The sequence below is a fragment of the Oreochromis aureus genome, linkage group 22, assembly GCF_013358895.1.
Source record: "Oreochromis aureus strain Israel breed Guangdong linkage group 22, ZZ_aureus, whole genome shotgun sequence".
Lineage (NCBI taxonomy): Eukaryota > Metazoa > Chordata > Actinopteri > Cichliformes > Cichlidae > Oreochromis > Oreochromis aureus.
This window is the reverse complement of record NC_052962.1, coordinates 35535345-35549097: the sequence shown is the minus strand read 5'-3', so window position 1 is coordinate 35549097 and position 13753 is coordinate 35535345.

Below are 13753 nucleotides of genomic sequence, written 5' to 3'. Positions count from 1 at the left end.
TGCAGCTGCAGCCCGGCCTCCGGCTTTTCCGCTCCGTTTCCACGGACTACTTTCCCGAGGAAATACTCCGTGGGCACGGAAATCGAAAAACTCACAATAACAAGGTAACCAGGAGAGGATTAAAGAAGAGGATTTTCTTCACCGGCTCTGCACTGGACAAAAAGGAGGTCAACAGGGAGGTCAAGAGGGCCATAAAAACTGCTAAACTGGAGTATAAAAACACAGTTGAAAAAAATTCACCACAGGGGACCTCCACTCAGCCTGGCAGGGCCTCAAAGCCATGGCATCTATGAATACTGCGGTCACCACCCCCAGAACCATCCAGGTGGAGGGCAGAAACCCCTCCTCCCTCCCTGACAACCTCAACGCTTTCTACACCAGGTTTGAGACGGACAACATGGCCCAGCTTGAGGAGTCCAGATCCTCACTCAAACCTGGCAGCTCTGCACTCACCTTCAGGACTGAGGACATAGTGAGAGCCCTCAGGAGGACCAGGGAGAGGAGCTCACCCGGCCCTGACAACATCAGCAGTCGAGTTCTGAGGCACTGTGCAGGGCAACTAGGAAGTGTGTTCCGGACTCTATTTCAACACTCAATCGACAGTCACACCGTCCCCCAGCTGTGGAAACACTCCACAGTCATCCCCATCCCCAAAAGAAAAAACCCAAAGTCCCTGAAGGATCTTCGTCCTGTGGCACTCACCTCCCTGGTGATGAAGGCCATGGAGAAGATCATAAAACAGCACATCGTAAGATCAACTGACCCTGTGATGGACCCACTCCAGTTTGCTTTCTGTGCACGCAGAGGTGTTGATGATGCAAAAATCTTCATCTTGGACTCCATCCACAAACATCTGGAGCTACCTGACTCCTCCGCCAGACTTCTGTTTGCTGGTTTCTCATCAGCGTTCAACGCTCTGCAGCCTCATATCCTGGCCACTAAACTTTCCTCCCGATTTCACCTGGATGATGAGCTGATCCTGTGGATATTGCACTTTTTGACCAACAGGACAAGTTCAGGTCAACAACTCTCTTTCTTCTCTCGATTCCACCTGCACTGGCTCCCCCCAGGGCTGTGTGCTCTCCCCCCTGCTCTTCATCCTCTACACCAATGACTGCAGATTCACACAGCCCAACTGTCACCTGGTGAAATATGCTGACGACACAGTTCTCCTGTCACTGCTGTCAGGCCCCTCACAACACCATAGGCCCGCTCTGCAGGAGTTTGTAGAGTGGTGTGACAGCTTCAAACTTGAATTGAACGTGAGCAAAACCAATGAGATGGTGGTGACCTTCTCCAGTAGGCAGAGGGAGCTGGCTGCTTCAGTCACCACCACCATTCACGGGAAGCCAGTGGAGGTAGTTGAGGAGTACAACTACCTGGGAACCATCTTTGACAACCTCCTGAAATTCTCTGCCAACACAGAGGAGATTCTCAGGAGGTGCCACCAACGGCTATACCTCCTTAGGAAACTCAACTCCTTTGGAGTCAGCACACCCATCATGATGACTTTCTACTATGCCTTCCTGGAAAGCATCATGACCTTCTCCATCACCTGCTGGTTCCACTCCCTCAGCCTTCAGAACAGGAACAGACTGCAGCACACTGCATCAGTGTGCTCTAAAATCATTGGCCTGCCTGTCAGAACTCTGGCACAGGTTTTCAGCCAACAGGCCCTTAGACAGGCAGCCAAAATCATCTACGACCCCTCTCACATTCTTCGCATTTCAATGGCTCCCCTCTGGGCAACGCCTCCGCTGCATTTCCTGCAGGACTGAGAGGAAGAGAGCCACCTTTGTTCCCAAAGCCACTCTGCTTTTTAACTCCAGCCGATAAGAACATTTCCCACACTCATAAACATAAACTATACTCTTCTTTTTTTTTTTTTTTTTTTTTTTTTTTAACCTGTCCCGTTTGGTTCTTTTGCCACCAGAATTATTGTCTAAAGGCGAAGAAAGATGCCCAACGGATTTACTTTACCAAATGGACCATCCCAGCCTTGCCGTAATGGTCCATTTGATTCACCTTTTATTGTTTATTTTATTTTCACTTGCTGAATACGGGACAGACTTGACTGGTGGAAAGAAAGGGAGAAAGAAAGAGGAAAAGAAAAACAGCTGAGAAGAGGGACGGGGAAAAGGGCAAAACCAAAACCAACAGAATAAGCAGACAAAAAATACATATATCGATCACCTGGATCACCTGTTGAGAAAGAAAAAAAAAAGCAAGCAGAAGAAAACGAGAGTAATAAACAACATCACAATGATATATGGGAATATGACAGTAAATACTAAATATTAAACATTATTGTGCAGCACGTGAGATCGACAGCGCACAGTGTGCTTTGAGGTAGGAGCCAAAAGGGTGTAGTTTGTGTGTGTGATCACCCGTGTGTACACCTGTGAGCATGGACGCTTGTTTTAAAAGGTTCCTTCATGTAATGATCTGCTAGAGGGTGTGGGGGCCACTGCCCCGACCTCCAGGGCATGAAGCAGGTATGGAGGAGATCAAAACTCCAGACATCCAGAGGCCCCAGAACACAAGAGACCAAGGAAGACCAACAGAGGGGCAGCCGCACTACTATCCCAGAAAGAGCTGAGGAGAGTCCCAGATGAGGGGTCACTCAGCAGCCGCGAGCAGAAGCCGGGGGTTGCAGTGGCGTGCCCGCGAGCTCCGCCCGGCAGCCAGCTGTGCCTGAGTGACCGAGCCCGGGCCGAGGCCGAGGCACCCCATCCCAGTGGCCCGAGCGAGCCCCAGGCTCCAGGCCCCGATAAGCAGCCGCCAAGGAGTGAGCCGGTGGGTACCTGGGCGCCCACCCCGGACACAAAGAACCACCAACGCACCGATGTCTGAGGGTGTCTGCCACCGGCAGGGAAGTGGTGGGGAGATGGGCCTCAAACCTTGGAGGGCCTGAGATGTCCCCAGAGAGGTGGCGTCTGATACCCAACCTGACATATAGACACAGACAAACAGGCACACACAGATACAAACATCTATTCCCACCCTCATGCTCTCATATACAATTACTCAACACTCACCCAACGTGGAGACAGACATAGAGAGACACTGTACACACAATCACACTCCCCAAGCGTACTCTAAGCCCCGGGTCTAGGTACCCTTGCCCTGGAGGGGAAACTGCGCCCAGACCCAGGTGGTGTTACCCTTTTCCCTGCGGTGGGGAGAAGCAGACTGCCCCGACTCCACAGCAGCAGGGAGGCCCCACATTCCAGACCCCAGTCGGATGGCCAACTCCTCCTCCTAGCCCCCGCTCCAGCAGGCTGCAGAGAACGGGGTGTGGGAAGACTCAAACCTCCCTCCACCCGCTCATATGTAGTGTTGATGTATGTGTGTTCTAAGGTGCATTTAAAACCCAGGAGGGCATAGAGCTACCTGCCAGAGCAGCAGGTAGCGTGTAGCCCCTCCTGCTAGCCCTCAATGTCTACGTGTATTTAAAATTGAGAGGTGGGCAACGGCGCCAGGGGTGAGGTGTACACCCTGATGGTAATTTGGAATCCGTGTAGCGTGCCCACCCCAAGATCCTATATGTATATGTAATGAGAGTGTGAGTAATGTGAATGTCTAAGTTGTGGGATAAAATTGAGGCGGAGGCAGCCAGAAGGGGACAGAGGGGGATGTCTCCTCTGCACCCTGGTGACACACCCCTACCCCAAGGCCCTGCATGTGTGGGTGATTGTGGTGGAGCGGGAAGAGGGAGGCAGCTGGAGATGGGGAGGGAAGGAAGGGAGGGCAAGTGACCCCTCCTGGGGCCAGCTCCCCGCTGACCCCAGTAGGCACCCCATACTCTGCAACCCGCCAGGGAAAGGGGCCCAGGCCCATCCGGACCGGGGCCCAGTGCAGCAACGCCGCCCAGCCCCACAGAGCCCGGGACAGTCCACCTGACCCCACCACAGAGAAAAATGCACCCACCCCATCATCCACTCATCTTCCAGACTACACAAGACAATAGACGCCCAGGCTGAGATCTTCCTCCACCTCTCCTGTATCTCCCCTCCTGCAGAGAGTTCCTGAAGAGAGGAAATCTCCTGCAGGATTTGACAACCTCCCCACCAGTTGAAGAGCCCCCAGGTGGTTCGATGCACAGGCGGCACCCTGCGCCCAGGACTGGGCCCCCATACACCCACCCGCCCACAACCCCGGCAACACACCAACCAGGACCCAAGCCCCTGAGGCTTGGCCAGGGCCCCAGCCCAGAGGCGGAGTGCCCCAGAACCTCACGCCCATCCCGGACCCACCCAGGGGCAGCCAGGCTACCAGGTCAGTAACCCACGTCCGTCAGCACAGACCCTCCCTAGCCCTGCTGCATGCAGCCACGAGGAAACCGTCACCTAAGAGCCAACAGAGCCCCTAATTGGCCATGACCGTTACCCCCGGTTGAGCCCCCAAGGAAGATGCTCCCGGGAACCCCTGATGCCCTAAGCCTGTCCCTACCCCCACCCAATCACAACAGTGAAGGTGGGACCAAACTAAGACCCCCACCCCACTAGGTGATGGAGCTGATCAAAGGAGCCCAGAGTAATTGATCTGATGTGGTGGCAGAGGCTGTATCAAGACTAATGTAATCTAATAGATAATTTCTATATTGGTTAGAATTAAGATTATTTTTATTTTTCCAGTTCATGAGGACTGTTTTCTTGGCTATGCATAGGGCAGTGAAAACCATATGGGCTATATTCTTTTCGGAGTGACATTATCTAAGCTGCCCAACAAACACACTAAAGGGGAAGTTGGAATGTTACATTTCAGACACTTCGATAAGTCTTCACATATCTCGCGCCAAAACTTCTGAACTGGTGGACAGAACCAAAGAGCGTGGATATAATTGTCCGGTGAATTGGTTTGGCAGTGTGAGCAGTTGTCGGTAGACGTAAAGCCCATCTTGAACATCCGATGGCCTGTATAGTGCACTCTATGTAGTATTTTGTATTGAATTAATTGAAGACTGGGATTTCTAATTAGATGAAAGGTTTTAAGCAAATCTGAGACCAGAAGTTTTGGTCTAAGTTAACTGATAAATCCGCTTCCCATTTTGCAATAGGAAGTGATATTGATTCATCTGTTTTAGAAAGCATTCTGTATATTTTGGATAGTAATTTGGGGGTTTTAAGAGTAAGAAATTGAACCACACTTGGTGGCGTTTGTAGTTCAACTTGACCCGGTTTAGGTCTCTTTTTTATTATGGATTTAATTTGTTGATATTCTAAAAATCTTTTCTTGTTGATCCCATATTGTGTAACTAGTCTGTCAAATGAAATAAATTCTGTTCCTTCTAGTATATGTTCTAAGTATTTGATTCCTTTACTACTCCAATCTGAAAAGTTTATCATATTATTGTTTTGTAATATGTCAGGATTGTTCCAGATAGGTGTACGTTTGCATGGGATTAATGAAGACTCTGTCAACTTCAGAAACTCCCACCACGCTGTCAGAGAAGAGCTGATGTTGATGCTTTTGAAGCATTCATGTCGTTGGATGTTTGAGCTGATAAATGGTAGATCTGAAATCTCTAGATTATTGCAAAGTGCTTGTTCTACATCTAGCCAAGGTTCATCTAAGAGGGTATGTTTTAGCCATCCTGAGATAAACTGAAGCCTGTTGGCTAAGAAGTAGTGCTGAAAGTTAGGTAGTTCTAATCCTCCTTTATCCTTGGTCTTTTGTAGTGTTTTTAAGCTTATACGTGGGGGCTTATTTTTCCAAAGAAATTTGGACATATAGGAATCTAGAGATCTGAACCAATCTTGCGGCGGTTTAGTTGGGATCATTGAGAATAAATAATTTATTTTTGGTAATACCATCATTTTATAGCGGCAACCCTTCCCATGAGTGATATGGGTGACATTTCCACCTAGCCAGATCACCTTCTACCTTCTTTAAAAGTGGGATATGGTTTAATTTAGTTAGATCTGCAAGCTTGGGAGATACATTAATACCTAAATATTTTATATTTCCCGATTGCAGTGGAGTAGAAGAGGAATTATGGAAGGAGCAATTAATCGGAAGGACTGTAGATTTTGACCAGTTAATTGAGTAATCTGATATTCTTGCAAAAGAGTTCATCAGTTCAATCACCCCAGAGATATTGGTTTGTGAATTTTGGAGAAAGAGTAACACATCATCCGCATAAAGGCTAATTTTATGTTCCACGTTCTTGCATTTTATGCCCTTAATTACTGAATTCTGTCTAATTGCTGCTGCTAGTGGTTCGATAAAATTGCAAACAGTGAAGGGAGAGTGGGCATCCCTGCCTGGTGCCCCTCAGGAGACAGAAGCTGGAGGATGTCTGGTCATTTGTTCTGACAAAAGCTGTTGGGGAATTATATAATATTTTTAACCAGTTGATGAAAGAAGATCCAAAACCAAATTTGTGTAAAGTTGCAAATAGAAATTTCCAGTTAACTCTGTCAAACGCTTTTTCTGCATCTAAAGAAAATATTGTAGTTTCAAGGTTTTACTGTATGAGTAGTCTATCAAATTAAGTAATCTACGTGTGTTAGTTGATGAGTGCCTACCTTTTATGAAACCAGTTTGGTCAGGATGAATTAAGAGGGGGTTATTTTCTCTAATCTCTTTGAGAGAGCTTTGCAGATTATTTTGAGGTCTACATTTATAAGGGATATTGGACGATAGCTTGAGGGATATACAGGGTCTTTGCCTGGTTTTAGTAAGAGATTAATGTTTGCAGAATTCATATTTGATGGAAGTCTGCCATTTTCTTTGATTTCCAACAACGTTCTGTAAAAAACTGGTGCTAGAATCGTCCAGAATTCTTTGTAGAATTCTGCAGGAAAGCCACACTGATAAAAGCTATTTTGGAGAGAGGTATATATAATCTATGCAAATCATATAAAATTTACTCTATTATTGCACTCAGCCAAGGAATTATAAAGTAATGGGTTAATTATACCCTTTTCTTAAGAGTAACAACATTACATTAAAAATGCAGTAAAATATACCCCAAACCGTGAGTCTTATGTTCCTAATTGCGCATGCGCCAGACCGCGCTTTTTGACTGTGCGGGACAGCAAGCAAATTCTGCGTCCTTTCTTCAGCTTCCATCGAACCCGATCGAACCACAGAAGTGAAGGTAAGCTATTTACATAGGGTGAATAATATATAATAGCGCGTGCAAATGGTAATTTTGAAGTAATGAGCTATTACACTTTACTTGTATTGCTTAGGTCTGTGTAATGCACCATTACTTGAAATGAAACTTTGAATCTGTTGCTGTCTGTTAACCGTCTAGACAACTGTAGGTAAGTTGCAATGAAATGTGTTCGTGGTGCGCTTTTATCAGTCAGCATGCATGACCAGTCCCGGACTGGTAATCGGAACACTGAAGCCGTGTCCAAATTCATGGGCTGAATCCTCCTGAGGGCCCGGCCTTCGCGGGCTATGTGGGCCGGGTCCTCAGAAGGTCGGGTAGGCCGGATGTAAACCTACATTTAACCTGAGTAGCGAAAGACAGCGGTGATCTGAAAATGATGTGCCAGGAGTTGTTCCGTTCTCGGCGGCTCTAGTGACCCTCGAGCTCTCGGCTATAGCTATCGAGCTGGTGGGTAACAGACATCTCCGAAAACGTCGAAGCACTTGTGCAAATATGCGATATTTTGATAAACCGAGCAGATATTTGAAGTTTACACACCCACATTCTCGCCTGAAAATATGTTAAAAGTTTATTATGTGACCCAGAAAGAATAATAAGAGTAATTTTAAAACTTAGTAGCGGCCGCCATTGCCGGAAACTGGAGTTTGGCTGGGCAGCGCTATGAATTCTGGGATATGATGGGCCACGAAGGACACACCCGACCCATCCTTCAAATTCGGGGAAAAGGAGGACGCATTGGTCAGCCTTCGAGCGTCGCTGTGACGTAATCGGTCTACAACATCGTCCCGGGAGGATGCAGCCCATGAATTTGGACACACCCAATAATTACAATCGCGGTCTTTGCAAACTACTTTCCTTCCTTGATGGAAAAGAAAATGGACGTCAGACGATTTTTATTAGTAATATTATTATTATTATTATTGTTATTTTGAGAAATGAGAGCGGCAATCCTTAAGTTGTGGTGGCTCTGCTTCTGGGTCAACACATAAAGCAGGTAAACAAACTTAAATCCTGTATGTCTTTGAAATTCTATGAACACTGGGCAGATCATTCCCAACAGCCGTGTTTTAAAACTCTTAAAAACAGCTGTTGCATCCGTCTGCGTCTCCCCATTCATCTTCACTGTAGCTCATCATCCCGGAGAGCTCACTGAAAGCTTTCTCCCAGCTGTAACTGGCGGCTTTGTTTTAGCAGCACCAGAACTTTCTGAAAAAGCTCTGAAGCATGCTTGCTTGTATTTAAAAATGTGCGCGGCAGTAGTCGCTTGTTCTGGCATGCAGATACCGCTTCGCTCAGCTGTTCGCACTGGGGGGAAACACTGGGACACAGCAGCATCATGAACTCCAGCTATAGGGAGATTTTTCAGCAGCAAAACAAATAAAGCCAACGTGAAACGATCAGTAAAAAACAAAGACTGCTCTGAGAGTTTGAATTATTAACTGTATTTATTGATGTGTGGTTAAAGAGTATCTTACGTAGGGGCAGGTCCCGCCTTCCTCACCTCTGATTGGATAGAAAGTCTCTCCTACTTACTGATGATTAAGATACTGGCTCAAGTAATGTCAAGTATGTCTAAGAGAGGGAGGGCGTGTGAACATACCCACTGTTGCTGCACCTAAGTTGTTTTTTTTTTTTTGAATTGTGGGATCAAATAAAATATTTTTGAATTGATTTTATATTATATTGGGTAGTGTTAGAACGTCAGTGCTTAATAATTGTTTTCATAATCATACGTCCCCAATTATTCAGCGGGCCACATATAGAAACCTGGTTCTTTTAAACACCTGGGGTCCAAATTAATTTTGAATATTATATAACTGGGCTATAATTTGGAGAAATACAGCATGTTCTGTGAAGCATATTACATCTATGAATATGATCTATGAAGCTAATTCCATGAAGCATGGATATTAATCTATGCAATTGCAATGCCTTTATTTTAGTGAGGTAAGTACACAATCTGTAATTTCTGCATAACAGACCCTTGTTAAGTATAACAGACAGACAGACTTCTCAGATAAGAGGAGCAAAGAAAAACTGAAGAAGAATATTCACCTTACGTTTAATTTCTACCTTCATTAAAGAGACTCAGGTTGATAAATAACTTGTAACCAGGTACATGTCTGAAAATTTCTTTTGTGTAATGTATTTTCTTATTTTTGTTGCATGAAAAATCTGTGTATGTGGACACTCACTATTTGCTCTCTTTTCAGGTCCTCACGTGTGTCCTTTACAAGCAGAGGCTCACTGATAGACGACTCTGTTACCAGTTCTAGGGCTGACACACCCACCCACGTCCCCACCCCCGTGTATCCTTTACAGGTATGCAAGTTTCTAAAGAAATAAATCACATTGACCTTCAAAATGTGGTTAATCTTAACCAAAGTCCTCAGTTATGTGAAAATGAATTGGAAATGCAAGTTGTGCAACTTCACAACCACAAAAGATTAGACCTGCTGAAACACGTCAGGCTAATACATGGGCATTTTGGTCGAGTCCACTCCATACCCTGCCTTCATGCAGATTGCCCTTGCACTGTCAAGCCATGGGGTGCATTAAGGACACATTTGTCAAGGCATCATTCACAGTCATCCCAGCCAGGCAACATCCTTTCGTTCACATGCATTGTCTGTAATTCATGCTCTTTTGACAATGAGAGGCAGTTTTTGAACATCTTGGTGGCCATCTCTAAAAGTTTGAAACTGTGCCATGTGTTTTTGAGGATTGTGATTATCTTTTGCAGCTTATGCGTGCCAAAGGAGGAGCTGCTGGTTCCAAGATGAGACCTCTGCTGGACACTTTGAATGACGTATGTTATTTGACTTTTTCACAAATATGTAATTATGGAAGGCTGCAGTGGGTAGCAAGAAGGTCCTGGGTTCAAATCCTGGCCCAGGGTCTTTATGCATGGAGTTTGCATGTTCCCCTGTGCATGTGTGGGTTCCCCGGGTACTCCGGCTTCCTCCCACAGTCAGAAAACATGACTGTTAGGTTAATTGGTCTCTCTAAATTGTCCTTAGGTTTGAGTGTGTGCGTGCATGGTTGTTTATCCTGTCTGTCTCTATGTTGCCTTGTGATTGACTGTCCAGGGTGTACCCACCCTCTCACCTGTTGAAAGCTGGAGAGAGGCATCAGCCATGTTTTTGTTTTTAAGTAATTCAGTCTTAATGTATGTAAATCACTCCACTTAGTCTTTTCACTAAATTGTATCTCCCTACAGACACAGAGCATTGAGAAGAAAAGGGATGTTGTTATCTGCTGCCTCATTAGCTACCTCGGGGAAAGACAAGAAGATCTTTTCATGACTGCCAGGTATGTCATATTGATAACAGATTACTTATTAACTTAAGGGATCCTAATGTTCTTCTCTCCTGTCCTCTCCTATCCCCTGTTCTCCCCTTCTCCATTCATCTTCTTTCCACTCCCCTCTTTAGATCAACTGAAATATATTGAAAAAGCATCTTAAATAAAATAAAACGTGTGTATGCTTTTTGTTTCTTTCTTTTTAACACGTAGGAATGTGAGGATTACACAGACAATATGATGAAGGTGATCGTGATCCACAACATCATGGCTGAGGAGGATCCATCAGATGTGTCCATTGTGATTGAGGGAAACCAAGTGGTGGAGGGATGTGGAAGCCGAACAAAGGCATGTGTACTGCTGATGGGACTGATATATGCCCTCAACCTCGAATATCCAAAGGAGCTGAAGAACAGATTTGACACTTTTCAAAAACTGTTTTTGGAACTTGGAGGGCGAAACTACTGAACAAGGTCCACGGCCTCAAAATGAGCTTATGCAATGCACACACATTTCCCTCTTGTTCCCAGATGTTTGATAACGTTCATGCACAGAAACAACCTTGTAGAGTTTCTGTGCTCTTGGCTTTAAAATGGACTAAGTCGCCTTTGAAAGTGTTGTCTGCATTAGCTGTTGTGTTGCACTTTATTCTGTGTTTTTATGGAATAAAACATTGAGATAATGAACCATTTGAATATCTTTTTGGGGGTACATTTTACCTTATATGAATAGGTAATGTTTATCAACTGATAATAATTAAATTTTATTAGTAATTATCAGGTATTACCAACTAGCAAACAAGAGATAATTTTACCTAATTTCAATGAGTAAGTAGCTGTTGAATGTATACATAAATATGGGGTAAATTTTACCCAATTTAATTAAGTATTTCATAGCTTTTTATTGAAGGTATTTTATACACAATATATTGAACTAAATCAACCACAAAAAAGGCTATGCAAATTGTTACCTCAGATTTATTGGGTAAATTCTATAGATGAGTTTTTACAGTGCATCTGGGCCTGGAGCCTTATTATTGGGCATACTTATCAGGGCTTCCTGGAGTTCACCTGATGTCAGCGGCGAATCCAGTGCCATTGCTTGAGAGTCTAATAATTTTGGGAGAGTTATGTTGTCTAAAAACTGATCAGTTTCCTTTTTAGATGGGTTTATTTGTGGTGAATACGTTTTATAGAAATCCCTGAAAATGTTGTTTATTTGTTTCAGGTCATATACTGTGTTCCCAGATGAATCTTGAACAGCACATATAGTTGTTTTTTCTTTATTTATTTTTAGCTGGTTTGCTAGAAATTGACCGGATTTATTACTATGTTCATAATTTTGTAAGCGTAGTCTTTGTACTAAGAATTTTGTTTTTTTATCAATTATCTCATTTAATTCTAGTTTTGTTTTGCGTATTTTGTTCAATGTTTCCTGATCTTGGTGGTACGCGTAGGCTTCTTCTAGGGATTTGATGGTTTTTTCTAATTCCTGAATATTTTTGTTTTCTTCTTTCTTTTTATGTGATGAGAAAGAAATTATTTTACCTCTCATCACAGCTTTCCTGCTTCCCATAGAACAGAAGCTGATGTTCCGGAGTGTCATTAAAGTCTAAATATGAAGTCCACTCTTTTTAAAATATTTAATAAAGTCTTCATCTTTAAGCAGTGAAGTATTAAATCTCCAGTTTTTACTTGGCGTAGTATTATTCTTGTGCATTAGTGTTAAAGATACAGGAGCATGATCGCTGACAGCTATAGGATGAATCTCAGTGTCTGAAATGTCACTCAGCAGTGAGCTGCTGACCAAAAATAATCCAGACGAGAGTAGGAGTGATGAACATGTGAGAAGAAAGAATATTCCTTACTGTTGGGGTGAAGGGAGCGCCATGCATCGCATAAAGACCAAAGTCGCTCATATACTGTTTGATTATATTTGTGGACTGCCAATTACGCTGAGTTCCTGCTGTATTGAGCCTATCCATTTCTTCATTTAGTCCAAGGTTGAGGTCGCCTCCAAGAACAAGTGTGCCATCTAAGTGTTCAGAGAGTGCACTAAAAAAACCGTGAAAGAATGAGGGGTCATCAACATTTGGACCATATACACTTACAACACATAGCTTTTTATCACATATAGGTAGTTTAATGATTAAGAATCTGCCCTCTGGATCTATAACTGTATCGAGTACTGTGAAATTAATATTTTATGTATTAAAATTGCTACTCCCTTTGTCTAGAATTATAACAAGCTGAGAACACATTAGGAAACTCAGGTGTTTTAAGTTCATTCGAACCTTTAAGAGGTCTGTGGGTCTCTTGTAAAAGGACAACATCTGCCTGTAGTTTTTTGAGTTGGTTAAATATTTTTAACCTCTTTTCTGGAGCCAGCTCCATTTACATTCCATGTAACGAATCTTAGTTCACCCATAGATATGTTTGTATAACTAGGGGTGTATGCTGTGTGTGTGGCTTAGACAGGTGGAGAGAGTACATCACCAGTTCATAAATAAAGAGAGGGAGAGAGAAAAAATGCGTGGCGAGATGCTCCTGAGTCTGATTATGTGTGTGCATATTTACTAATATGAGTAGTACGCTTGACTTAAGTGTGTGTAACCTATACTGTGTGCGCTGTCTGTCTGATGTAAATGTGCTGCCGTTGAGCGCATGATTGTGTGTGATCGTGCTGTGCATATGTGTCGAAATAAAGTTTGTGGATGAGTCTGGAAGCAGGTGATCGAAGCAGTGAAAGAAATAAAGAAAGAAACCAAGTACAAGGGTGAGCAGCATAAAAAACAGGAGGGGAAAAAGAGAGAAAAAAAACGAGAAGGAGAGAAAACAATAGCAAAAAAAACAAAAAAAACCAAACAAACAAACCCGGAAACATTCCAATCATACCGTCGACGGAGAGTGACGGTGTTAATTCTGCTATGAAATTAAGATGAGCCGATTTGATAATTTGATAAACTATACTCTTCTTACACTACGGACACTTTATTTACTTTCAGTCACTTACAGTTATTTATTCACCTTCAGTCACTTTAATTTTAAAACTGTGTAATTTTAAAACTGTATATACTGTATATTCTGTGTAATTATTATTTCACTCCTATTGCCTGTTCTTATTGTCCTTATCTTCAACGTTATGCTGCTCGTTTGTTTGTTAATTGCCCCTCGGGGATAAATAAAGTCTTCTGATTCTGATTCTGACTACACCCTTTTTGGCTGCTACCTCAGAGCACACTGTGCGCTGTCAATCTTACGTGCTGCACAATAATATTCAATATTTAGTATTTACTGTTATATTCACATAGATCATCACAATGAT